This window comes from Mus musculus, chromosome 5 (assembly GCF_000001635.26).
Source record: "Mus musculus strain C57BL/6J chromosome 5, GRCm38.p6 C57BL/6J".
NCBI lineage: Eukaryota > Metazoa > Chordata > Mammalia > Rodentia > Muridae > Mus > Mus musculus.
The window spans coordinates 99,699,858-99,725,752 of NC_000071.6; the positions used below are offsets into that span (position 1 = coordinate 99,699,858).

Below are 25,895 nucleotides of genomic sequence, written 5' to 3' on the forward strand. Positions count from 1 at the left end.
CCATAGCCTCGAAGAAAGAAGCTAGCAGAACCTGACACAAGGAGAGAGTCCTGGTCGGCATTCAGAAAGGAGAAGGAGTTCCTGGGAATCAGACCAGGGTATCAAACACCCAAAGTTCCTTGTGGGAGCCGGAGGAGGAGGATGTCATCTGGGCAACAGGAAATGGAAAGGATTTGGAAACAGAGGCGGCCAAAAGTCATGAAGGAAATAAAATAGTAAACAAAAGGGAGAAAAAAAGCCCACATAATGAATAGAAAAGTGAAGGAAAAGGCTGGTACCACCGTGCATATTTATGAATATCAGGATACAGGAACTTTCCCAGAAAAATAAGGTCTGCGTGTGTTGGAATGGCATTAAACATTTCACAAAAAAAAAATTAACTTTAAAATTAAAAAAATATTAAATATTTTAAAATTCACAAAGAACATTGTTTCATGTCTCAAATTCAAGTTATTAACCAAGTATGTTGATGGAATAAAATAATTTATAAAGGATCTCATACTTTTCACCCATACATTCTTTTTCCTTTTAAAGTAATTACCAGAAGATGTATTCTACCTCCTGAGAGAATAAACTGGTAAGTATGAGCCTGCGGCATGTAAGACAGGAGACCTGCAACAGGAAACACGCAACAGGCAAATGTGACCTTGAAGGAAGTCCGGGCTCCCACAGCTGTCCCTCGGGCCCTGAGCATAGCAGCAGCATGCTAGCATTTACATCAAGTGGGGAAAGGCTGTCTGAGCGACTGGAGTGTGTGAAAATGGGCTGCCTGGAAATTCACAGCTCTACTAGAGTCTAGGAAATGATTCGTGATAGGTTTACACACACACACACACACACACACACACACACACACACACACACACAAGGGAATGTTATCTTCTTGAAAAAAAAAAACCCAAAATAATTTTCTAAAAAAACCATTATAGTGCACCTCATCCACAGTTCCTGATAACATCTGTGCAGTCCAAAGAAGAAATATTAAATATTGATTTAACAACAACGAAACAATAGAGCCATACTAAGGGGAGAGAAAGTTGCTGGAACTGTGGTACACGGCACTAACTTTCCATTTCCAGTGATAGCCGGTCAATAAATACTATGAGAAGAAAAAGAACAACGATCTCGTCTGTGAGCATGCCTCCCTTCACGTCCTAGAGTCACCCAGGACTCGGCCACTTCTGTTCCTCGAAACCCTGCTCCAGCCTCTGCGAAAGGAGCAGAGTGTCTCGCCAGAGGACACTTCCACCCGAGGCCACACCAACCCAAACCTTCCCTGCCAAAGAGAGCGTAAAGTACCCCAAAACCTTGCCCCTTCCAGAACAAACCAACAGCATCAGTTGTCAGCGTCGCTAGCATGTTTTCTTTGCTTGAATCAAAATTTTAAGCTAAAGTCATAGCAACCAAACAAATTCATGCCTCAAAAATGTGCTTGTTCCTTAGCCTTAGACACCAACAATTTCAAACGTCGCCTATTAAGTAACACAGGAGGTTGGAGGATGTCTTAGTTTGGGTTTCACTGCTGTGAACAGACACCATGATCAAGGCAACCCTTATTTATAAAGGACAACATTTAATTGGGGCGGGCTTACAGGTTCAGGGGTTCAGTCCATTATCATCATGGTGGGAAGCATGGTAGAGGCCAGATAGGCATGGTGCAGGAGGAGCTGAGGGTTCTACATCTTCATCTGAAAGTAGCTAGGAGAAGACACACAGCCTGGAATGTGTTCCTGGCTATGGCAGAGAAGCAGGCTCAACTCTGCAAAGTGAACATGGCTGAGGCCAAAGAATCCAGCAATCCAGCTGCATGTGAGGCTGGCTGACTGTTCCCAGAATGTATGGGTACAAGAAGTGCATATGAACTACAAATGGATCACATGGGTCACAAAGAGGTGGAACAGGGCTAGCAGGGAAACCTCCTGGCTGGGGACGTAGCTTAGCGGTGCAGTACTTGCTTAACACATGCATGTGTCTGGATTCAACCCGAAGCATAAGGGAAGGAAACAGAGCAACCACAAAAACAACAAATCTCTAAAAGCAAGAGCCAATGTTCCCTGGTCACATGGACAGGAAAGAGATCATCAGGTGTAGTGTTCTGATTCTTGGCATTCGGGACGGCGTAGAACTGCGCAGAACATATGTTCTAAATTAGAATTATGTGCAGTTGAAACCACACCTTTGCCATCTGTTGCCTGGTAATCTCAGCAAGCTACCCAGCTTCTCTAAGCACCTACACCATAAGCATGATAGTAATCTATTTCTCAAGTCCTATGAGGGCAGATGCCTGGCACACACACAATGGAATAGCAACTGTTACAGCTCAAAAGCATCTGTATGGTTATTATTATACATTATACTCGAGAGATGGTATGCAAATATCCAAATTTTAGTATAAGGTCTCATTCATCTGAACTCACCTTCCTCTTCTAGGACATTTGTTTTACCCTAAGCTACTCAAAACCTGAAGTAAATGGATAAGATAGAAGAATTACTTAACCATAGAGGATGAACTGCAAGGGCAGCTCATGGCAAGATCAAGTTTAGCCTTGACTATATAGTGAGTCCTTGCTCAAAAACAGAAGAGGACAAAGTAAAAGGAAACACTGGTAGCAAATGGTTTTGTTTTGTTTTGTTTTGTTTGTTTGCTCGTTTGTGGGTTTTTTGGTTTTTGATTTTGGCTGTTTTTTGGGTTTCTTCAGTTTTTATCTAGTTTTATCTAGTTGGTTAGTAGTCTGTGGGGGAGACTCGAAAATACTTAAGTAAAATGAGGCCTAGGAAGGAAGAAATAACCTCAGAGATATAGTTTTTCACTAGTCTCTGAGGAAAAACAAGTTGATAGACTAAAGACCACAGAGATTTACTTTTTAAAACATCTATTTTTATTTTTTATTTGTGTGAGTGGTGTGTGTGTGTGTGTGACATTATGCCATGAGTGCACCAACATCTGCAGAGGGCAGAAGTAAGTGTTGGATCACCTGCAAGTGTTGTGAGACACTGACCTGGGCACTGGGAACAAAAATCATCTCTCCTGCAAAAGCAAGACCTGTGCTTAACCACTGAAACATCTCTCATATTCATACACACACACACACACACACACACACACACACATATACATGCAAACTCATATACACACATACTTATACATGCACACTCATGTACACATATGTATACTCATCCACACACATACACACACTCATATATACACAATACACACATATACACACATACACACACATACACATGCATACACTTACTTATACACACATATATATACACTTATACACACACATAAAAATGCATACACATACTCATACATACACACACATACACACACACATACATGCACATACACACACATGCACGTGCACGAGCACACGCGCACACACACACAGACAAACACACACACACACACACACACACACACATCAGTACAATTGCCCTTTCACTTGTATAGCAAGCATACATGTAACAGCTTCGAGGGATGAGCAGCCCCAGGCTCTACACCAAGTCCTTTCCATGACTGGTTTCGAGATAACAACTATTTTTGCTCGCAGTGTTTCATTTGACTTTCTTCCCTTCTGTTTTTGAGACAGAGACACACTGTGTAGCTCAGACTAGACTCAACGTTGGCATCCTTCTTTGTCATTCATTATTCCAGTTCAAAGGTAGGTGTGCTGCTTCCTAAGGCACATTTGGGACATAGCGGTTGCCATGAACAGTGCAAGGGAGGAGGAGGGATTTGTCTTTAGAGGTTTTAGTCCACAGCCCTGGGCTCTGCTATTTCTGTACCCATAGTGAGGCAGAATAGCTCAGTGGCACAAACATATGGCAGAGGCCACTCACCTCAGGGTGGAAAGGAGGCAAAGGGTGGGGCTTGGAAAAGATACAGCCTCCACCAACACACCCTCGTGACCTAGTTACTCAAACTAGCACCATCAATTGGGAGCAAAGCCTTCTCTACGTGACCTTCTCCAGGGACACTCGTATCCAAACTGTAGTAATGAAGAAATTAACCAAGGGAATCATCTATCTACAACACATCCAAAAGAAGGCAGAACCTGGGCTGGACTCCACGAGGTGCTAAACTTCACTTATGTGTTACTTATAATAAAAAGTATAGAAAAATAACAGCGTCAAAAAAATGTAATTTTTGTGTGCATCTCCAGGGACTGGGGAGAAGGCTCAGTGGTTAGAGCTCTGGCTGCTCTTCCAGAGGACCTGGGTTCGATCTCCAGCACCTATGACAGCTCACAACCATCTGTAGCTCCAGTTCCAGGAAACCTAACCCCCTCACACAGACTTACATGCAGGCAGAACACCAATGCACATGAGATAAAATTTATTTAAAACCTGGTATTATTAAAAATATATTTCCATTTATTTCTATATTTTACTTTATCTTTTAAGTGTTTTAATATAATAGATGTGATTAAGCAAAAGTAGAGTATTTATTTATAATTATAACATAGGTTAATATGTAGATAGCAACAAAGGTCTCTTTCATTCATGTTTCTGTGGACAGGAGGAGATCTCTTATTATAGAAATAAGATCACCCTGTGTATACCCCAATTTTATTTAACATTCAAATCTCAGAAATTCCCATCTTCTATGTATCTTTCTCCTGTCACTTAAGAAGTGACTTCTTAATTTATACAGCTGCACTTGTTGTACTTAGCACATGGTTTAATATGTAATTATTCCCCAATTATAATTAGAGTGTTTGCGTAACAGAAACCCAATTTAGCCTACTTGCTGAAACTACAATAAAAAAAAAAATCACACAAAATATATGAAGCAATTGTTTTGCAACAACTGGATAGCAGGGTTTTGGATTTTTTGTTTGTTTGTTTTTGTTTTTTCGAGACAGGGTTTCTCTGTATAGCCCTGGCTGTCCTGGAACTCACACTGTAGACCAGGCTGGCCTCGAACTCAGAAATCTGCCTGCCTCTGCCACCTGAGTGCTGGGATTAAAGGTGTGTGCCACCATGCCCGGCAATAGCAGGGTTTCTGATTACAGGCAGAAGCCCTGAAGGATGAGCGGCAAGTAAGGTACCAGTTTGCCCTCTTGAGAGAGCTTCCAGGCAGTGACATGGGAAGAGGGAAGTTGTGGTCATTCTCTGAGTCTAGAAAACAAACCTGAGAGCCTGGAAAGGCCAAAGAAGCTATAATCTACCCAACAAACACCAACCAAGAGAAGCTGTCAGGGGTGAGACCTCTGCAGAACTCTCTAAAACCTTGAGCATGGTACTGATTTGTCCTGAATGTGGTTGACCCTCACGTTTCCAGTAGAGCATTCAGAGAGCAAGTCTAACTAAGCTCAGAGACTTCATCGGCAACAAAATGATGAAACGGAGAGTGGAGATTGGGTAGAGAAGGGCCATCTTTTCAAACAAACCGCCTCGGATATTAGCATTTAATTAACAGCAAAGGGGTCATTGGCCCATACTTACACACAACTCTAAGTAGATCACTGACCTAAGTGACAAATGTGAAGCTAGAGAATATCTACAATAAGTAAGAATCTATTAGCTTCAACACCAAGTGCCATGGCCCAGGGAAAAGAGCAAAAACAATAAGCTTCATCAAAATTTAAAGTCTACTTATCAAAGTCTGTTACTAAGGTGCAAAGACAAACCAAGGGCAGGAACAAAGACTTTCAAATCATTCATCTGAGGAAAATACTTGAATTTTATAATACATACAATCTCTCAAAACTGAGCAAAGGGGAGAACAAAATTGCTAAATCGTTTGAACAAAGACTTCGCCAAAGAAGTGACAGCACTTTGCTGAGGTTCTTGGATGGCAAAGCAATCTACCACAGGCTGCTCAACAGCTGAGATAGAGCTAAGTCAGGAAGTACGAGGCTAGCTTGTGCAACATGGTGGGACCTCATCTCCACAGGTGAAGAAAATAATAAGAATGACCTTGATAACATGGATATCAAGGAACCAGGGCACTCATAACTTAGCAAGGAGAGTGTAAAATGGGTCGGCCACTCTGAAAAGCTATTCACCAATTTCTTCAAACACGGGCCTATATACCACACGGGCCAGCCATTCCATTCCCAGAATTAAGCGAAGAGAACTGAAAATATATGTGCATTTGCACATGAATATTGATGACAACTGTATTTATAAATCTTAAAACCTGTACATAATGAAAATGCCAATCAACAGATGAATGGACACACTGATTTTGCCATACTGCACAATACTAGGCTATCTGCAAAATAAAGACTGGAATGTTGGTATGTGCCTCAACGTGAGTGGACCATAAAATAAAGGAGACCAGTAGATTAGATAAAAAATGAATCAAAAAATGGTATAGAATACCAAATAAATAAATAAATAAATAAATAAATAAATAAATAGGAAATAACCCCCAGTAACAGATAAAAACATCCATGAGTCCCTTGGAACCGATGAGAGATGGGGATGACATCATGAGACAAGTCAGGGGAACTGAAGAGCACTGCCTGCACTCAATATCTCAACTACGGTGAGAATTTCACACGTGTTCACCAGTGTCACATATGTCAAGGGATTTTGTACCTTCATAGCAAATTATAATATGCCCATTCTGCCCCCAGAAAGACTGCTTAAATAGTTTTATTTTATGTAAACTAATTTATAAGATTTCTAAAAAGACAATCCAGGAGTGTCATGAACAAATTAACTTTCTACTGACAGAGCTTTGAGAAGATACTAAGCACTTATATGATATAGTAAATATATGGCTTTAAGTTAAATAGAATCCCTGCATTTTTCCTGCAGACCACATTTGCAAGACACAACGTCTGCATCTTTCAAAGTCTTCCTCCTGTGATAAGTGAAATTCAAGTAATTTGTGTGTGTGTGTGTGTGTGTGTGTGTGTGTGTGTGTGTAATACCCAAATTCATTCCAGTATTTCCAAAAGACAATCAAACCAGGACAAAACCTGGTAAGAAAAATAAAAATTAGCAAACCAACCAGTTTGCAAGAACATGCTAGAGGGGTATCGAAAAATATCTTGAATGGGAATAAAGCACACCAGAGACAATTCTGCTGAGCATGGTGTTGGGAGAGTAGCTTGTCTTTTTCTCAGACTTCTTACCTAGTGATTTCATTACTTGCCTGAATTCTGTACCATTCCCAAATAGATTCTGAATTTAAATAGCTGCCTCTAAGATAATGTGGTAGTAGTTCATATTTGTGACGGGCCCTAAGAGTCAGTTGGCACTTGCAAATGCCCTTCAAGATATTCTAATTGGTTTCAAACACAAGTTCTATCTCCCCAAATAATGTTGTTACAGGTTGATGAATCTTATCAGTGTACCCAATGAGGCGAGAAATATAAATAAATTTCTTTGTGCCCAACAGATTTTCAAAGAGTTACGGCACAGTGGCTTCTTTCTGAAGTCTAAACTTCTGAGAATTGCTCCAAGCTTGCAGGCAAGTTGGCGGGCTCGATGAAGCAAAGAAGCCTCATGCGCTGGCCACAACAAGCTTCACCAGAGAAAGCAGATAGACTTAGCACTCCATCACCCTTCAGTGGCAATGGGGCTCATGCTGAAAAACTTCCTCACACTGCCTTTATTTTGTGACCACGTCTGTGTTCAGCACCATGGACAGACCCAATGGCCCCGAAGCCGGGACAATGGAGCAGCTCATAAGATTTCTGTAGCAAAATTTTATAGACTGCCTTAATATGTCAGATTAATTTGGTGTTTATGATAATGAGGGAACTTTTCCATTTTCATTTTCTTTAGTGCTTTTCAAAATGATGAGTATCTTGGAATACAGCAAAAGCAGTTTGGAAGGAAATTGCTTTATTTTTTTTTTTTTATCCAAATGGTTGAACTAATAGATTGAAATTTTTACAGAAAAGGCCTCAAGAGATACAAACGACAGAAAAAAGTTACAGAGAAAGGGGGAGCAAAAGTAATTTAGTGTCACATTTCTGCGCTTTTCAATCAGATGATACTGGCAAGTCACACAGGTATGGTTCTTACTCCCCCAACTTAAAAAGTCAGCCAGAAACATTTGTATCACTTCAAACAGTGCTAAGTACTCTATAATGGTGTGTATTTACGTTTGTATCATGGTCATTTTCTCCCAAAGAAGGACAAATCATATTAGTAATGCTAACATCCCTTTCTATCCGTCATTAATATTTGAAAACAAGTGGAGTCAAATTATATTAAAATCTTCAAAGGGAGAGAGGATAAAAGATTCCATTGAGAGATCATCTTTTGTCTTTAAATATATGCATACGGTAGAACAACTGAATTCTGTCTTGATGTGAAAGATAGAAGAAGGAAGCCTGCTGGTGAGGGGAAGGTATGCCTCTGTACATTTATTCATCCATATATTAAAACCTGTATTATGTGGGAACATCTCTAGGGGTGGGGCTACAACAGCGATGACCAATGGACACAGTTCTAACTATCTAGCTCTGAACTTCTTGCTGTGTTGTTAGACTCCCCATCTCCTGTGCCATGGAAGGAGAGCAGTAGATCTAGAGTTATCGAGAAGCTGGCTGAAATGGCCAGCCCTGAAAGCACAATACAAGTAGTGTTGTTCAGACTCAACAGGTTTTATGTAGGAACATATATATATATATATATATATATATATATATATATATATATATATATATATGCATATGATAACAATTAGTGGAAAAGAAGGGGCGTGAATTTGAGAGTGGTGAGGGCTCTGTGGGAGGATTTGGAGAAAGGGAAGGGGGAAATGTAATCAAAATATGATCTCAAAAACAAACAACAAAGCATGCAGAGGCTTGAGAAGAGCAGCTTCATACTAGACAAAGCCAGGGCAGGGTGCTCTGTAATCTTGCAAGTGAGAGTTTGCTGATCCTTACAAATTTAAAAGAAGAAGAAGAGGAGGAGGAGGATGAGGACGAGGATGAGGACGAGGACGACAAGGAGGAGGAGTCAGACCTAAGTACACAGTGACTAATTGCTCACTGATATGGCCCAGTCTGGACTCTTCCTACCACTGATCAGATTTGTACACCTAGAGAGTAACAAAGAGGCACTGGACACGCCCTCTAGAGGACAGTCATGGGACTTTCTAGTCAGAGATCACAAGGTGCCTTTTACATCTGAGTAAACTTCTCCAGTCCTTTCAGCATACACGGTTCTCAGGAAGCTTTACAAATCAAAAGATAAGCAAGCCAGACTCAGTTCAGAAAAAGACAAGGAACCATCTGTGCTGCCCGGAAGAGAATGAACTATTTTTACATTACACGGTGGCAAATCGGTTAATTTCAAATTCTGACATATATTCATGGTGCAGTAATGGTCTGCATTACCCAGAAAGGCAAATATAGAGTAGAAATTGTCCGTACATTAAAACTATATGAAGACAGTCGGCATGGCTGGCTGATAGGAACAATATCGCAATGCAAACTCCACAGCCAGTGAACAGCTCATGTGTGTTACCTTTTAAGGTTTTATGCATGAGAAAAGTGCTGTTTCATAGCAAATGGATTTAAGCTACCATGTGACATTGCTTTATCTAGTGGTTTTACCTTTTTGTTTACTTAAAACATAATATTGGGGCCAGCAAGATGATTCAGAAGGTAAAGGCACTTGCTGCCAGTCCCTAGGGACTGCCTGAGTTCAATTCCCAGGACCCAAGGGGTAGAAGAAGAAAACTAAATCTAGAAAGTTGTTCTCTGACCTTTACACATGAGCTGTGGCACACGTATGTCCCCACACATACAACACACACATGTACACATAATAATAAATAACAAATTCTTTCAGATAAAAACAAGATACCTTTGAATTGATAATCTTAACTTTTATGTGCATGCACATAAAATGTGCCTTTAAAAAAAGAATTCTCTTTCTCCCCACATAGAAGGTAATTCCGAGGACATGAGCTGTCTAGCTTAGCAACTATTACCCTTTGATTTACCACAGCAAGGCCTATCCTTGATATATAACACCAACACCTATTGGGACTTCATTTCCTTGTCAGCCATTTTCCCAATAATTATCATTTTTCCCTGTCCTGCATGCACGGGGATAAAAGAAACTATGACAGGATGCAAGTTTTTGTCCTTGACACCAAGGCTAGCACTGTAATTGATAGCGGTACCAGATAGGGCTTCCTAGCCACTGACACATGCAGAAAATGTTATTTTCAGGCTGGATATAATCTCCATCCAATATCCTCTGCAGTAGGTGGTTGTTATCATAAGGGAAGACTGGCAGTCTCACTGTAACAGATACTCCAGTCCTCAGGGGGGTTATCCTAATGCTCAAATGACCCTTCCTGATGTGACACAGAAGAGAGACTGGTTTTCTGAATAGTGGCACACATTCAAGATTGGACAGTCATGGTATCATTAGACACTGTTCTGTTTTGTGAGTGGGATAGATGATTTACCCTGAAGCGAAATTTATCACTTCCAGTTAATTTCTTTTAAAAACAAATCAAAACTCACCTACCACCCTCAAGCACCTATCTTTAGTGAAAGCCCAAAATGACATAGTTTTCTAATGAAAACTAAATTTAATCATCTCTCATGGTTTGGAGCATTAAAACAAACAAGCAAACCAAAGCAAACCACTAGTCTTTGAGTCACAAAAGGTAGTTAAGACCCAGGCTTGCTCTAGACTAGGTGCTGAGTGTTTGAAGGTCTGAGTGTTTGAAGCAGCCCCAAACCACTAACCCTACTTTCTAACCCTTAATAAGGCAATTTTAGGGAGTGGAATTTGAGGGGATGGTTTGCTCGTGGGAGTGGAGTCCTGCGTGGGGTTAGTGCTCTTACAAGGGTGGAGGAAGAAAAACCCTCCCTTCGCCTTTGCATCAGGCAAGGTTGATGTGAAGAAAGCTGTGCATGATTTGAAAGAAGTTACCATGAGCCAGTAATTCAAGAGATCATTTTGATCTTTCACTCAGTGGCTAGCTCACGAGCACTCGGATGCCAAGGCACGAGGATAGCCACAAGCCTGGGGCCAGCTTAGGCAATAGAGTGAGTTCAAGGCCAGCCTCAACTCCAATAGAAAGAAAAGGAAAACAAAAGGTCGCTTTTGCTCCTCTATCATTTAAATTGTTGATCAAAGTATTTGGCATACTCGGGTGATACGCTTTAATGAAAGTTTAACAAAACCTTGACGATTTACAGAGGTGTAGGAAGGGTACAGGAAAGGCACCAGACCCAGTGTACCATCTCAGAGAACACACCAGATTGCCAGCCTTAAAGTATCAAAGAAAAGAAAATCACAGGCAGCTGGAGACAGAGGAGCTAAGTGGAGAGACCAATGTCACAGGAGCTGTGATCTTAGCTGGAGGGACAAGCACAGGGGAAAGAGACTCCACCAAGCAATGGGAGGTAGCAAATGTCTTTTTCTCACAGTTTCCACTCCCACTAGTTTCTGATCTTTGCACTGTATATATGTGTATGTATGTGTGTGTATACATATATGTGTGTATATGTGTATAGATATATGTGTGTATATATACACATACACACATATATGTATACACATTCACACATATACATATGCATATACATATACATAATGCAAAGATAAAAAGCCAGTGGCAGTATGGAGGTAGACAGACAGACAGACTGACTGAAGCAAACGAGCCCTGGTGATGCCCAGTATGGACTCTCACTTCCTGAAGCTCAGGACAGATATGGGCCAAGATCTGGGAAGAGGAATTATCCATCTCTTGCTCACTTGTGAAGCACAATAGCTTCTCCATGGTGCCCGTCCCCTGAAGCTTCTTAGTGACGTCACCAGTGTACGCTGCTCGTCCCTTGAGCCCGTGTACTGTGGTGAATCCCTTCCGAATTCTGTCTACAGATCGGGTGTTCAAATAACATACCCCCCAGCTGTCACCAGGAGCCCATTAGAACCTTGTGAGGCACTCATCTGAAATAACCCTAGACCTCCCCAGGAATCCACAAAGAATGTAAGCGAATCAATTGCTTCAGTTAGATGAAATGTCAGTGTTAGTAAACATTGATTTTCTATATTCCCTCTCTCTAATTAGTTGCTTTGAACATCAATGGTTTGTGTGCACGTGCGTGCGCACGCACACACACATACACACAAAGCTATAATGATTCTTTTTTAGAGCACCAGCCAACCAGAAAGATTGAAGCACAATCTTATTCACCCTTTGATGGACTGACTATCCATGTGGAATCCCACCACACTGCAGACAGTGCTCCAGGGTAAAGGAAGGTCTTCAACAGAACTGACTGACTTAGATCTCTAGTCTAGGAAGGGCAAGGAGTGTGTCTGTCACCATGGAAAGAAACACTGCCACTGCTACCTTACTTCCCTATCATGTACCACGCCCCCTCTCGCTTAATCTGCAACAAAGGCTGGGCAAGATATTTTCACATGGAAGACATCATATGTAAGGAATGGGATTTTCTGAGGCACAGAAAAGCAAAAATCAGGAAACCCAATAACCTGCCTTGGTTTGAAAAACCAAGCTGTACAACTGGACCCAAGCTCACATGTAGCCACACTTTCTGCTATTTTAGATGCTGACATTTGTCTAGGGACGTAGTCTAGTACACATGGCAATATATCCTACCCATGTGTGGCACCAATTTAGAAAAGATAAGTTCTCCTAAATTAATTACATTTGAAAATAAATATTTTAAGTATCATTGCTGTACCTGGAATCATGTTAGAAAAACAAAAAATCAAACAAACAAAGAGCTGCACTCATGAAATCTTTAACTAGAATAAGCATGGTGGTTTTGTGCTGTATCTCAGTTCAGGATGAGTCCTCTTTTGTGTGCTTCGAAGTCAAGCCTGCTTAGTAAAACTGAGGCAGAGAACTAGCCTTGCTCCCTTTTAATTCTTTCCAGTGCAGACACATATGTGGAACATGATGGACTCAAGACTTCAAGAAGAAACCCAATGCTGGCTTATCTACCAGGAAGGGGAAAGGCACTGAAGCAGCCTACTGCTGCAGGCACTGTGGAAGGAACTCAGTTTCCACGCAGCTCAAACACAAAGCATGGATGAGGCACTTCCATGCCCTTTCCCATTTTGAACCACATGTCCACTCAACACACACACGCACACACACACACACAAATGCACACACAAACAAATGCACGCATACACACAAGCACGCACACACACACCTACACAATTTGACATTTGTGAAAAACAAAAATAAAATTTTAATAGGATAACCAAAGTGTTCACCAGGCAAAAGCTCTTACTGCCAAGCCTGAAGTTCTGAATTTGATCCCCTGGCACCAGAGGGTGGAAGGAGAGAACTGGCTCTCACATGTACTCCTGACCTCCAAATGCACAGTGTAGCATGCGTGACCCCAACATACACACATAATAAACAAATAATGTAATCAAAAATTAAATAGGACATTGGAAGGACCCAGCCCAACATGCAAACCAAGACCAACTACAAAATATAAAACATCTAATGCTAACTGTAGCATACGTCATACTAACACTGTATCACGTTTTTCTCTTCAATTCCATAATAAGCACTGTCCATCTGCACTGTAAATGAGAATAAAGAGTCACAACATTGAGTAACGTGCCCATAGTCACACAAATAACAAGTAAGTGACAGAGTCAAGACTTGAACATGAACTCCAAAGGGTAATCACTGAAAGGTAGTCCCAGACAGAAGTGGGAATCCAGCCTTTCCCTGGATGCTGACGCCATCTTCGGAATGAAGGACTGGCTGGGCCTTCACAGTCTCCTCACACTGCTGAGAGCATCACAGTTGCCTGAGAGACAAGAGGGGGAGACCTGGAGCTGAAGTGTCAGCTCTGATGCGTCCTGCCTGGTTATGCCGGGATGTTTGCTCCCCGTCTTTGAACCACAGCCTAAAAATCCTTCAAATGGAAATGATAATCTTTCAAAGGCCATTAAGAGGATTTGGCCAAAGTGCATCAAAATCTATAAAGCACTGAGCTATAAACTGTTTTGATTATTCTTTCCCACTATAATAACCTCAGCCTCCTACAAGATGGGAAACCACACAACGTAAGATTCTGGGGAGTCGCCCAATCGGATGCACCTTAGAAATATTTTCTTGAGAGAAAAATATTATTATTCTTCATAGTTCACAGCTTGGGTGCCCTGCACCGTGACAAAAGGAAGCCAGAGAGGAGAGGCGATGTCAGGAACGAGGACACGATTTATGCTAATGGCACGGCACAAAGCCTTGGAATGTCTTTGGAACTGTATCATCAGAATTCTGTCAACGGTTAACTTATTTATCTGCACGTCCAGAAATGGGAAGGCCCTTAAGAATGTCTTCATTTAAATAATAGGTTTTTTTTCCTATTACCCAGGCCCACTGGGGTGGGGTTTAAATAGCCATGCTGGCCCACACTATTGCAAATACCATGTCTGGGTTATTTCTGTCGGGATAGTCTTATAGTTTGACTCTAGGACTTATATGCAAAGTTTATAATCTAACATCATGATATATACACTGAAAATTAGCATAAGTGTCATTATCCATCACTGTGCATGGTTATCCTTTTTGTGTCTATGGAAAGCACCTAAAATATATTCTCTCAGCAAAAAATCCAGACAGAGTGCACTATTACCACCTATAGCTAGTCCTCATTGAATCTCTACGCTTCTTCACTCTTCACATCTGCAGCTTTATGCCCTTCAGACAATAAATCCCCATTCCCTAGCCTGGGTGTCCCTCCCTCACCCCCCGCCCCCGCCCTCCGACTGCCACATACACATACATCCAGGAACCACTTTAAAGAGAAATATGTTTTAAAGAGGAGACATGCTTTGGAAGGTAGGAAATTATTTTTATTATCTGAAAAACTGGCTGGATAATTCTAGATCCAAATATCATTTTTTTTCTAGTTGTTGTTGTTGCTTTTTCCAGTGAGTATTATTTTCCAGATACTTGTATCCTGGTTTTCTCCACCTGCAGTAAGGTAAAATGGCTCCCTACAGTTCTTCTGTTTCTCACAGAATAATGTAAAGTGCTTTTGTAAATTCTAAAGAACTATCATTATTATTTATTGCCCATCAGCTCTACTAAGTAAGAACCTATTTTTCTCTTTTTTTATTATTAATCATTCCATTCATTCACATCTCAAGTGACATCCCACTTTCCAGTTACTCCTCCACAAACCCCACCCCTACCCCACGACCTCCCACTCCTCTCTCTCGCTTTGCCTCTATGAGGGTGGCAAACCTATTTCTTAGTCACCCTAACCCACAGCAATTTAAAATCAAAGATGCAACTCAAGGAAGGCGAAGCAAGAGAAGCCCTCGCAGTTTTTCTAGAAGCATTTGCACATAAGATAAGCCCACCCAGTACACGGAAAGAGGGGGCTGCATTACCAAGGAACTCGAGAGGGTCCGCCCAGCTGCCTGGACAATTCAAACCTGGCAGCATGCAAACAGACCCCTAAAAAAATCACAGTAGGCATCGGGAGGGCGCACTCAGCCATCTGATGTACACAGCATCTGGGCACAAAAACATTTTATTTCCCAAATCCTTCTTCCCTGCCCCCACCCTCCCCAGCCACACGTACAAACAATCTGGACAGCCCATAAGGCAGAGGATAATTTTAGGGCTTTCCCCAAGGCCTGGCTGGAAGCTTTCCAATCATTGCTTTCTGCCTGTGAAATCAGATGCACTGTTTCTTTATACATATATAAAAAAAATGAAACCAGTTTCTATTCTATTCTATTTGCAGGATGAGATGGGAAACCATGAAAGACCCACACAGCTATGTTGTGGATTCTTAGGAACTCCCTGTACTGGAGGAGGCGGCGAAAGGGCAGCTCAAAAGGAAAACAAGAGCAGCTTGGTAACCCCTGAGAAGCCTCTGTGCATGTGGTCTTGTGTACACAAACAGACATGAAGCCTGAGAGCAAAGCTGAAAAATACAATCACTGTGGTTTCTGGATTCGTTTAACTGCTGGTCACGACATAGGATTGTTCTCCTGGCTGTTCCAGGAGCAAATACCCACGTGTCCATCTGTCTGTGTATCTTCCTGTCCAGATGTGGCTCTGTGTGTGTGTGGATCTCCCTGTCGTCCCAGTTTTTCCTAGCAGATAGACAACACTTTTTAAAGCTTTATTCCTTTTTATTGCTGTTCACAATTTGTACAAAAGAATGGCTTTCATTGTGACATTTTCATATATTTGTCTGTGTATGTATATGCATATATCTTTGATTAATATATCCATCTCTCATTAATATTTCTCATCCCTCCTCTCCTTGACCACTTTACATTTTGCAAAACATCATCCCTCTATCCTAATGATTTTTAGAGATCTAGAATACACATAAGAAAACCTTACATTTGTCTTTTGAGATTGGGCTTATTTTGTTTAACATAGTGAACGCTATTTCTATTCACTTTCCCATAAATAACATGATCTCTTTTCTTCTTTGTGGCTAAACAATACTCTATGGAATGAATATATATATATATACATACATATATATATAGTATAATATAGATGCATGTATATGTATGTGTATATAATATATGTGACTATATATGTATTATATAGGATGTTTTCTTTAGGCCCTCATCCATACCTTGGGAAAGGTGCTATAATAAACCCTGAGCTACAGTTATCTCTATGGTATGCTAGCTTTGAATCCTTATGGTATATACCCGGAATGCTATAGCTGGATCATATGAGAATTCTATTTTTAACCTTGGAGGATCGGCAATGCTTATTTACATGGTGCCTACACTAAACTCCATCCCACCTGCAGTGTATAAGGGCTTCTGCTGCCCCCACTAAATTCTGGTCAATGTTTATTGTCATTTATTTCCTTGGTACTGGGGTAAGACAGACACTCTGGTACTTCTGTCTACATCTTCCCGAGAGCTAAGATGCACTATGTATTTCATTTATATATTGGAGCTGTGCTTCTCTTAAGAACTGCCTTGATCCTGTCTTTATTGGGTTATTTATCCTTTTAGTGTTTGATTTTTTTTTTTAGTTCTTTGCATATAATAGCTATGAATCCTTTATTGGATGAAGAGCTGACACCAAGATTTTCTTCTATTCTGTAGACTTAGACAACACATTTTAATATGCATGAAATTTGGTTTAAATGAACATCAAGAACAGGTTCATTGGGTAGAAATGACTTGGGAGGTCTAGAGTTCACGAAAACCCTTCCTGAAGAGAACTGAGAGAACAAAGTAGAAAAGAGAAGTCAACAGGCTTGCATGGACCAATTGTGTGCACATAACTGCAGCAAGAAGAAAGGAGTTACTTTCTCGCACCCACTCCCTGCTCACCCCCTGCCTCACCCCCTCATCCATCCTGAAGACATCAGGTTCTTTCCAGGTGCCTTAATGGTGTCCCCTGGGAAAACTCTGTCCTGCAGCCCCTGAGCCCATGTAGCCCAGGTCAGCAAATGCTACATTGCAGATAAATTAGTGGTCACCACTCCCACAATGGTCTTTTTCTGCTTTGCAGATACACAGTGGAATCCTATCTAGCTGTAAAGACAAATGGAATCATGGAAATTTCAAGTAAATAGATGGAGCCAGGAAACGCTTTACAGAGTGAGGTGGCGAGGACACAGAAAGACAAGCATTCCTTCTAGCTCCATGCGGACCCTACTTTCAGATCTTTAGATTTCTATGTATAGTTTTTTAAAAGATTTATTTATTATTATATCTAAGTACACTGTAGCTTTCTTCAGACACACCAGAAGAGGGCGTCAGATCTCATTCCAGGTGGTTGTGAGCCACCATGTGGTTGCTGGGATTTGAACTCAGGACCTTTGGTAGAGCAATCAGTGCTCTTACCCACTGAGCCATCTTGCCAGCCCTTCTGTGTATGACTTGAAGAACCCACTTCTAAAAGGGGAATGGAGCTTTGGGACAGCCAGGCTCCCCAGCCTGCCCATGAGCTTCATGAGGCAGACCATCCCTCCCCTGCTTTACTGAGCTTTCCCAGATACGTTAGACTAGATAACATATCACATCATAAAAATAATTAAAAAGAAGCCAAGCACTTCCTCTAGATTAATTTAGATCCTGACCAAGGCAAGATTTGAACTTCAGAGATTATCGGGGACCCATACATGCCTGCAGCCTTCCCAAGAGAGCTAAATCATCATGGATGAATTTATAACCATTCCAAACAGAGTAGAATCGTCACGGGAAAAGATACCTTCATAAGACAAAACCGTAGGGCCTCAAGACTGCCTGAAATTCAGGCTGTCAGCAAGGCACCGACTCCGAAATAGAATGGTGTAGTTAGCATCTACCCGCTGGATTTAGAAGTCCTGGCTCTAGCTGTAAACTGCCACTGCTTCATCTTTCCCTCTCTGCCTCTCAAATAGAAGCATCTCTCTTCTTCCCTATTCATACCGCCACTAACAGTCCCCTCAGCAGTAAGTCCCTGTGTGCCCAGGATGCCCCATGGGAGCCTCGGCTGCCTGCTCTTTTCATTACAGGACCAGAATCAGCAATTCACACTTGTAGACTGCTTGTGTGGTCACGGCTGACTCTGGTGTCTATTACCACACTGGGGCCTTCCATCATTCCGGTGAGTGAAGCAAACTGAACACTGACACTTTCATGTCCAGGTCATGGAATGGACAGAGGGAAGGGCACCTCCCCGGCAGGAGGCCTGTAAGTGGGTGAGCTGTTCCTGGAGTCCACCGTTGTGGATTCCCACTGTCTGTTCTTTGCAGTTCAAAGCACTACCACTGTAGCCATCGCCCGGTGGGCCTCATCACACCCACCCGCACCTGGCTAATTCCAGTCAAGTTCAAACGCTGGCAATGAAAGCAAACTTCCAGGCACCCCAGCACCACACAGAGTTTGCAGGGAAGCCAGGCATCAGTGCTGCCTCTGTCCCGCTGAGGACATAATAGGGAAACCCACCGAGTGAGTGTTCTTTGGAGTAAATTACTTCTGGAGTAACCTAATCTGGCTTCCGAGTGGAATTCTTCACCAGCAGCATGGAAAATACGAGTCTGATGGATAACGCCTTGACTTTGCCACATGGCTTGGCTCCACTTGACCTACATTGAGGGTACGTGTTTGCGAAGCAATTGAGAAATAAAAAGTACTCCGGATTTAATTATATTGCAATCTGTGGCTGAGTTTCACTTAAGTCGCATTTCTAACTGTCAAGTTCTTCAAATTCTGTTTCTGCCACAGTCCTGTGCAGAAGTACATCATTGTCACCATCATCATCATCATCTTACATACCCTCAGCCTAAGTTATCTGCAATATGTGTCCCATAGATGGAAGGGCAAGTCCCTACCCATGGTTGTCACATTTCTATGAAATAAAATTTAAAATATCCAGAAATAAACTGGTTCCTAGATTCTGCTCAAACAGCACACGGGAGGTTTTCAAAATTAAGTAAGCATCAATTGAACATCTCTATTTTGTTCAGCACCATGGAGGATTCAGAAGAAATATGTACCATGTTCTAGAACAACCAAGGTGGAGAGGTAGCTTAGGCCAAGGTAAAGAATGCGAAGCAAAATGGCAGCTGCTGTTACACATGCCAGCTGCCATTTTAACTCAACCCTCATAACAACCTCACCAGGACAGAGATCATTGCTATCTCATGGTTACAGCTTACAAAACTGAGGCACAAAGCAAAGATGGATGGAATGAGGGTGACTCAGGTAAGGAGTGAGGGATCTAAAACAGTGGAATCCTTGCTTGGCCCTGAACATTGAATAGGGTTCAGACAGGAAGGGAAGAAGAGTGACATGGGCTGGGCAGAGGGTGGCAGGTCCTATAAGCCAAGGCAAGAATTTATACCTGATGTGTGAGGACGCCGAGAAAATAAAAAACAGAGAGTGAACTGGACCAGGCAGGGTGAGGCGCCCAGCAGACGGCCTCAGAAACCAGCCAGAAGAATGTGAAGAATGGAGAAGTTATTGGGAAAGTTGGGGTGAAAGGGCACAGGGTTATGCATCAACCTTGTCAGGATGGAGGAACAGGGAGACTCGAAGGATAAAAGCATTAGTGACTTGCTGTGATACCACCCACAGGCCCACTGCTCCTTGGTCACAGCAGGTTCTCAATGTCTGTCATGTCCTTGAGTGAAGACTGTATAAACCTTGAAGTTACAAACCCCAGGGAGAATGAACAGCTATTGCTGGTAGGTTACCTCTAGACCAGTGGTTCTCAGCCATCGCTGATGGTTACCCACTACCTAGTGGTTCTCAACCTTCCCAGTGCTGCGACCTTTTTAACACAGCTCCTCGGGCTGTGGCGACCCCCAACCATAAAATTATTTCGTTGCTACTTCATAACTGTGATTTTGCCGCTGTTGTGAATCGCCATGCGGTGTTTAAAAGCAGCTAACACAAAGGTAAGGCAGGATATCTGGAACATGGCATGCCCCCCCCCCCACACACACACACACCCAAGGGGGTGTGGCCACAGGTAGAGAACTGCTACCAGGAAGGAAAGGGAAGAGAGAGAATCAAAGAGAAGTCTCTCTGTAAACTCTAAGAGAAAAGAAACTGGATAGGACTGGGTGGTGAGGACTTGGAAAGAAGAACTGAGTCTCAGGAGGGCACAGGGGACACAAGACAGCCTCCATTTTGGTTTCAAAATGTAGATGCTTAGAAGGAACCATTAGTGAATTACAGGTATCTGGAGAAAGAGTCCCAGCCTATGTTTAAAAAAACACCAAATAGGAGAAGCACAGTCCTTATTCATTCCCAAAAAAAAAAAAAAAAAAATTAAAGTTGCCACTCTGTTGGCCAGCTGCCTTCAGAGGCAGCCGTATGTAGTTAGAGGTTTCCTAACATGAAAGTCATTGACTCCTGGCCCTGTTGCATTTGATCAAAGCTGAATAGAGTAAAACAGCACTCACTTCACATGAAGACTCCCAAGTGGAAAGAGCTAAACAAAAGGATGCACCACAGAGTTCAGCTCCAGCCCCTGCTCCCTGGGACTTGCCGCCAGCACTGGCCTTTTGGCAGCTATGAAACACCAGCCTTTCCTTATCAAAATACAAAGAAGGGGAGGGGGGAAATCATCTAACAGTTTCTCAGCAAGAAGCCATTAGACAGATGTAATCATAATGGGACCAAACATTCCTATAAATAAAATGTGCACATTTAGACCACATGCGGTGCTTAAAAGCAGAGAACACAAAGGTAAGCGGAGCTGCCCTTGCATACACAATGGCTCAGATGTGGTAGCAATTCAATTGGCCCCCCGAATAAAAAATTGTGAATTTATGGGACGGATGAACCCAGTATCCATTAGCTTAGAATTCAAATGATCCTCATAGAAAACCCAGCTGTGGCAACGGGAGCCATTACTCTCAAAGTAAACTCCTCTCCTATGATCAGTCGCCCACGTCCGATCTCAAGCTACAGCCAACAGCCAGGCTGACTCTCTGCGTTATTTGCTTTAGAAACAGCTGACCAAATGGGGTTTGGTTTGGTTTGGTTTGGTTTGGTTTGGTTTGGTTTGGTTTGCTTTGCTTTGCTTTGGTTTGGTTTCAGATGCTTGAAGCCCAGTAGACTGACCAAGTAGATCAGATGGTGCAGGAGTCTTCTTTTACCAGACAAAAAGAGTTCAAGGATCCACTCCAAGGTACAAACTACTCTAACAGGCAAATGAGAGAGAGGAACAGGGCGGGGGTGGGCAGTAGAATTTTCTTAAAGAAAGGGTAGAGTTGACAGAAACACAAAACTGGAAAGGTCCATAGAATATGTCATGCCTTGCTATGAGCGCATGACAGGAAGAAATAAACACAATTCTGGAGCACTGTTTAAAATAAAATAAAATAAAATAAAATAAAAAATCATGTCATGCTAAAACTTTTACCCAAATGCTTGGAATCTGGAAAGCAGAAGAGATGAAAGGTGGCCTGGGTATCTGAAGCCCTGGCAACATTGTTCCTTGAGAAGACTGTTACTCATGATGACTGGCTTCCCAGGATAGAACGTTAGAATCTCCCATTGACAGTGTAATAATGCGTACATAGAGTGCGGAGATAATGGGGTGATCCAAATTGTTTTGTAAAAATAGAATCTTATTATCCATTATCCTATACAGAAATCCTTTTCAAATTATGAGTTACCACCCATGAAATCAATTTAGTTGGTCTTTACCAGTTTGTCTTTTAACAGGATGGAAGAAATGGTAAAAAAAGAAAAAAAAAAAAAAAAAAAAAAAAAAAAAAGGACTACTGCAGGTAGAGCATGCCGCGCGGTGTGTGAGAAGGGCCATTGTTCTTGCAACTTAATTTCAGGGTTATAGTTGAAGAAAAAAAACACTGTGCAAAGCAAAATATCTTTCTTACTCTGAGTTACAGTCAAAACAGCTTGAGTGTCTCTTAGAAGTGCTCCCGAGGGATGCATGGAACAAAGATAGTGTTTAATAATGCTGAGTGAATGAGTGAATGGACTGGCAAACACGTGGGGAATGAACAGGAGGGTAGTCATGAACCTCCCAGACACAACCTTGACACTTGTGATGGGAAATTTGCTGTCTCTGGCACTTTTTTAAATTTTATTTTATTACTTTATTTATTTATTCACTTTACATTCTAATCACCACCCCTGTCTCCTCCCAGTCCCATCCTTACAAGTCCCTCCTCTCAAATACTCCCCTGCTCCCCAGAAAAGGAGAAGCCCCCTAGGGTACTGCCCCACCCTGGGATGTCCAGTTGCAGTAGGACTAAGCACACTCTCTCCCACTGAGGCCCAGACAGTCCAATTACGGGAAGGGGATCCCATGGCAGGCAACATAGTCAGAGACGGCCACTGCTTCATTTGTTAGGGGGCCCTATGATGGTGTGTATATGCTCTGGCCAGGGAGTGGCACTACTAGAAGGTGTAGCCCTGTTGGAGTAGGTGTGTTGCTGTGGGCAGGGGCTTAAGACCCTCATCCTAGCTGCCTGGAAGTTAGTATTCTGCTAGCAGCCTCCAGATGAAGATGTAGAACTCTCAGCTCCTCCTGCCCCATGCCTGCCTGGATGCTGCCATGCTCCTGCCTTGATGATAATGGACTGAACCTCTGAACCTGTAAGCCAGCCCCAATTACGTGTTGTCCTCCATAAGGGTTGCCTTGGTCATGGTGTCTGTTCACAGCAGTAAAACCCTAACTAAGACAGACCCACAAGAAGACCAAGCTGCACATCCTAGGTCCAGACCCTGCATGCTCTTTGATTGGTGGTTTAGTCTCTGGGAGTCCCAATGGGCCCAAGTTAGTTAACTCTTTTTGTCTTCTTGTGGTGTCCTTGACAACCCCCCACCCAACCCCTTACCTCAGAGTCTCCCTCAATGCCCCCACCCCAATTTGCTCAGTACTATCCAACACTCTTCCTGTCTCTAGCATTGTTATACTAAAGCTCTTGCTTGAGGTTGGAGGGCTGGGAAGCTGTAGTTCCCTACTATGGGTCTGGAGCCTGATTTCTGTAAAGGGGGGATAGGAGTAAGGATTCTCCAAAGCCTGTGGGTTCTGGGGAGAAGGGGAGCATGGGAAGATACCACTGCCTGATCGCTTATGTGAAAGTACACAATGGTCTGTTAACTCTGAAGTCCATGTGAACTTGAACAACTACTACACTGGCTATATATATATATATATATCACTCAACAGGGTTCAAAGATCAATTTGTTCTAACAGACATTTATTTGATGCAAAAATATATGGAAAACATTACGCTAAGTGCAACAGAATGAAAGGTGTATCATTCCTGTAGTAAAGAGACACATCACAATATCAATAAATTAGCATGTATTGAGTGCTATTTTAAGTTCTTTATGGAAATTAATTCGTTTAACCCTCAGTTCTCAGCATTCATCACTGTAATTCCCATCGAAGGCATAACTGAAGCAGTTCAAAGTTACACACACACACACACACACACACTGTTCAATAGACCTGTACTGACAGGCTGGATATTGTCCAGGGACAATATCTGGAGATGATATTGGAATGGAATGTTGGAGACAGATGAAACCTCAACAGTGAATTTTAATGGAAGAAAATCTCAGACATTGAAGCAGCATACAGGTGTCGGGACAGGGACGGGAATGGAAGCACACTAAAACTTCTAGAACCCCAAGAGCATAACAACGTGAAGGGGAGAGTAGTCATCGCGAACAGCAGATTGGGTCATCCTACGGAGAAGGCCCACGTGCCTCACTGCATCTGCGGAGAGTTGTGAACCACAAAGGAATTTGTGATAATTAGATGATCACCATATGGAGTCGGGCTATTAGAAACTAATTTAGAATATAATACAAAAGACAGAATGGCTGAGAGAAACACCAGAGGCCAAGACACTGTGTAAGTCAATGCATGTGTCTGTCAAGCACTGTGGCAAAAAGCCCAGGATGTATCTCCTAGACTAGATCTAAAGTGGGTGACATTGGACAATTCACAGGCTTACTCTGAGTCCTGGCTTTCTTGGTCATAAAACAAACCACTTATTTTATACCATTATTGGGGAGGGGAAAGGTTATTGGGGGGATAAAGGAGCTCACTGTTTTGTACAGTGAATACAAGCTAGTGAAAAATTTACCCAAATGGAAAGGACAGCACACAGGAAAATACCCTACAACGTAGACTCTAAAGGTGTCATGGATTGGTTCCAATGCTATTTGTGTTATTTCGGCTCCAGAAATCACAAGGGAACCTGCATGTCTGCGCTGAGCGTCCCTGCCCCCAGTTGGCTCTGATTGGAAAATAAAGTTGCCAGAGGCCAGAGGCTGGGCAGGGAGTCAGAGGTAGACCGTTAGGATTCCTACGCAAGAAACGTAAGAGAGAGGAAAGAGGATTCCACCAGAAGGACACAGGAGACAGACCACACCAGGAAGGTGCAGGAGGGAGAGACGTAAGTGTGAGGAGAGAGTGACCCCGGGAGGGTCCAGGGCAGCAAAGATACAATATGGATTTAATAAGTATTAGCTCAGGAATATCCGAGCGGAGTGTGTTAGCCACATGGAGGTTAGGAGTAGCCCAGCCATTGAGCAAGTTAAGGTATATTAAAATATAAAGGTGGAGGTGGGGGGTCTTTCCATCTGGGGTCGAGAACATAAGGGCAGGTGGCGAGGAGTCCCTCCCATCCCTGCCTGGGAGAATAGATCAGATTTAACAATTTAGCATTTCATAAAGGTCTACCCCAATTGAACTTGGATCTTCCCCCAAAGTGACTTCTCAAAGTTCACTCGGCCTTTGAACATCTCTGAGAGTGGGCACAGTCCCTGTCAGGCCGACGGGGACATGGGAAGGGCACTGAGAGAATCTATTCCTCTTTTGAAAACAGTATCTGGGAATGAAGGGAGACAGCAAAAGCCAAAACAAACGTCAGTTATTCTTCTCATTACTGTCACTAAACACTCAGTAAAAGCAACTTTAGGAGGGCTTGTTTGAGGGTACAGCCCAACATTCGGGGACAATTCCATCAGCCGGAGTGTGAGGCAGCTGGTCACACTGCCCCCGTCAAGAAGTAATGCTGTTGTTCAGCTTACACCTCTTCTGACTTAGTTTGGGGCCCCAGTCCACGGACGCCCAGCCCACGGACGCCCAGTCCACGGACGCCTTCTGTCTCCATTTAAGATGCATCTTCTGACATCCATTAAGCCAGTCTAGAAAATCCCTCACGGCTGTGCCCAGAGCTGCCATAGGTGGTTCTATAGCCTGTCAAGTTGATGGTTAATATGAACCATCACAAACCAGTTCCAATGACCAAGCAGCCATAGCTGGATGAGATGAAGTGACCTTTAAGACAATGAAAACTTGATTAGTACCCCCACTTTAGCACCCATTATGACAATGACCTTAAGCAGATTATTTATACTCTCTGAAGATCTCAATTTTCTCATCTGCAAACTATGATTGATTATATCTATGTCACAAGACTACAGCTGAGATCATGTAAACTGTGTCCTTAGAATAATGT

The 25,895-nt window shown here is 42.5% G+C and overlaps 2 long non-coding RNA genes across 3 annotated transcripts in view; one reads left to right on the forward strand and one right to left on the reverse strand.

Annotated features, from left to right (window-relative positions):
- The window catches only part of A930011G23Rik (RIKEN cDNA A930011G23 gene), a 431,817-nt gene that overhangs the window by 402,614 nt on the left and 3,308 nt on the right, over window positions 1-25,895 (reverse strand). The gene's annotated exons all lie outside the window — the stretch shown is intronic.
- Window positions 503-16,151, forward strand: Gm16226. Of its 2 annotated transcripts, XR_001784899.2 has the most exons (3): window positions 503-577; window positions 3,597-3,668; window positions 15,705-16,151. It is a non-coding gene; the product is annotated as a predicted gene 16226 (long non-coding RNA). The 2 variants fall into 2 exon arrangements; XR_003955762.1 differs by lacking the exons at window positions 503-577; window positions 3,597-3,668 and adding an exon at window positions 7,867-7,982.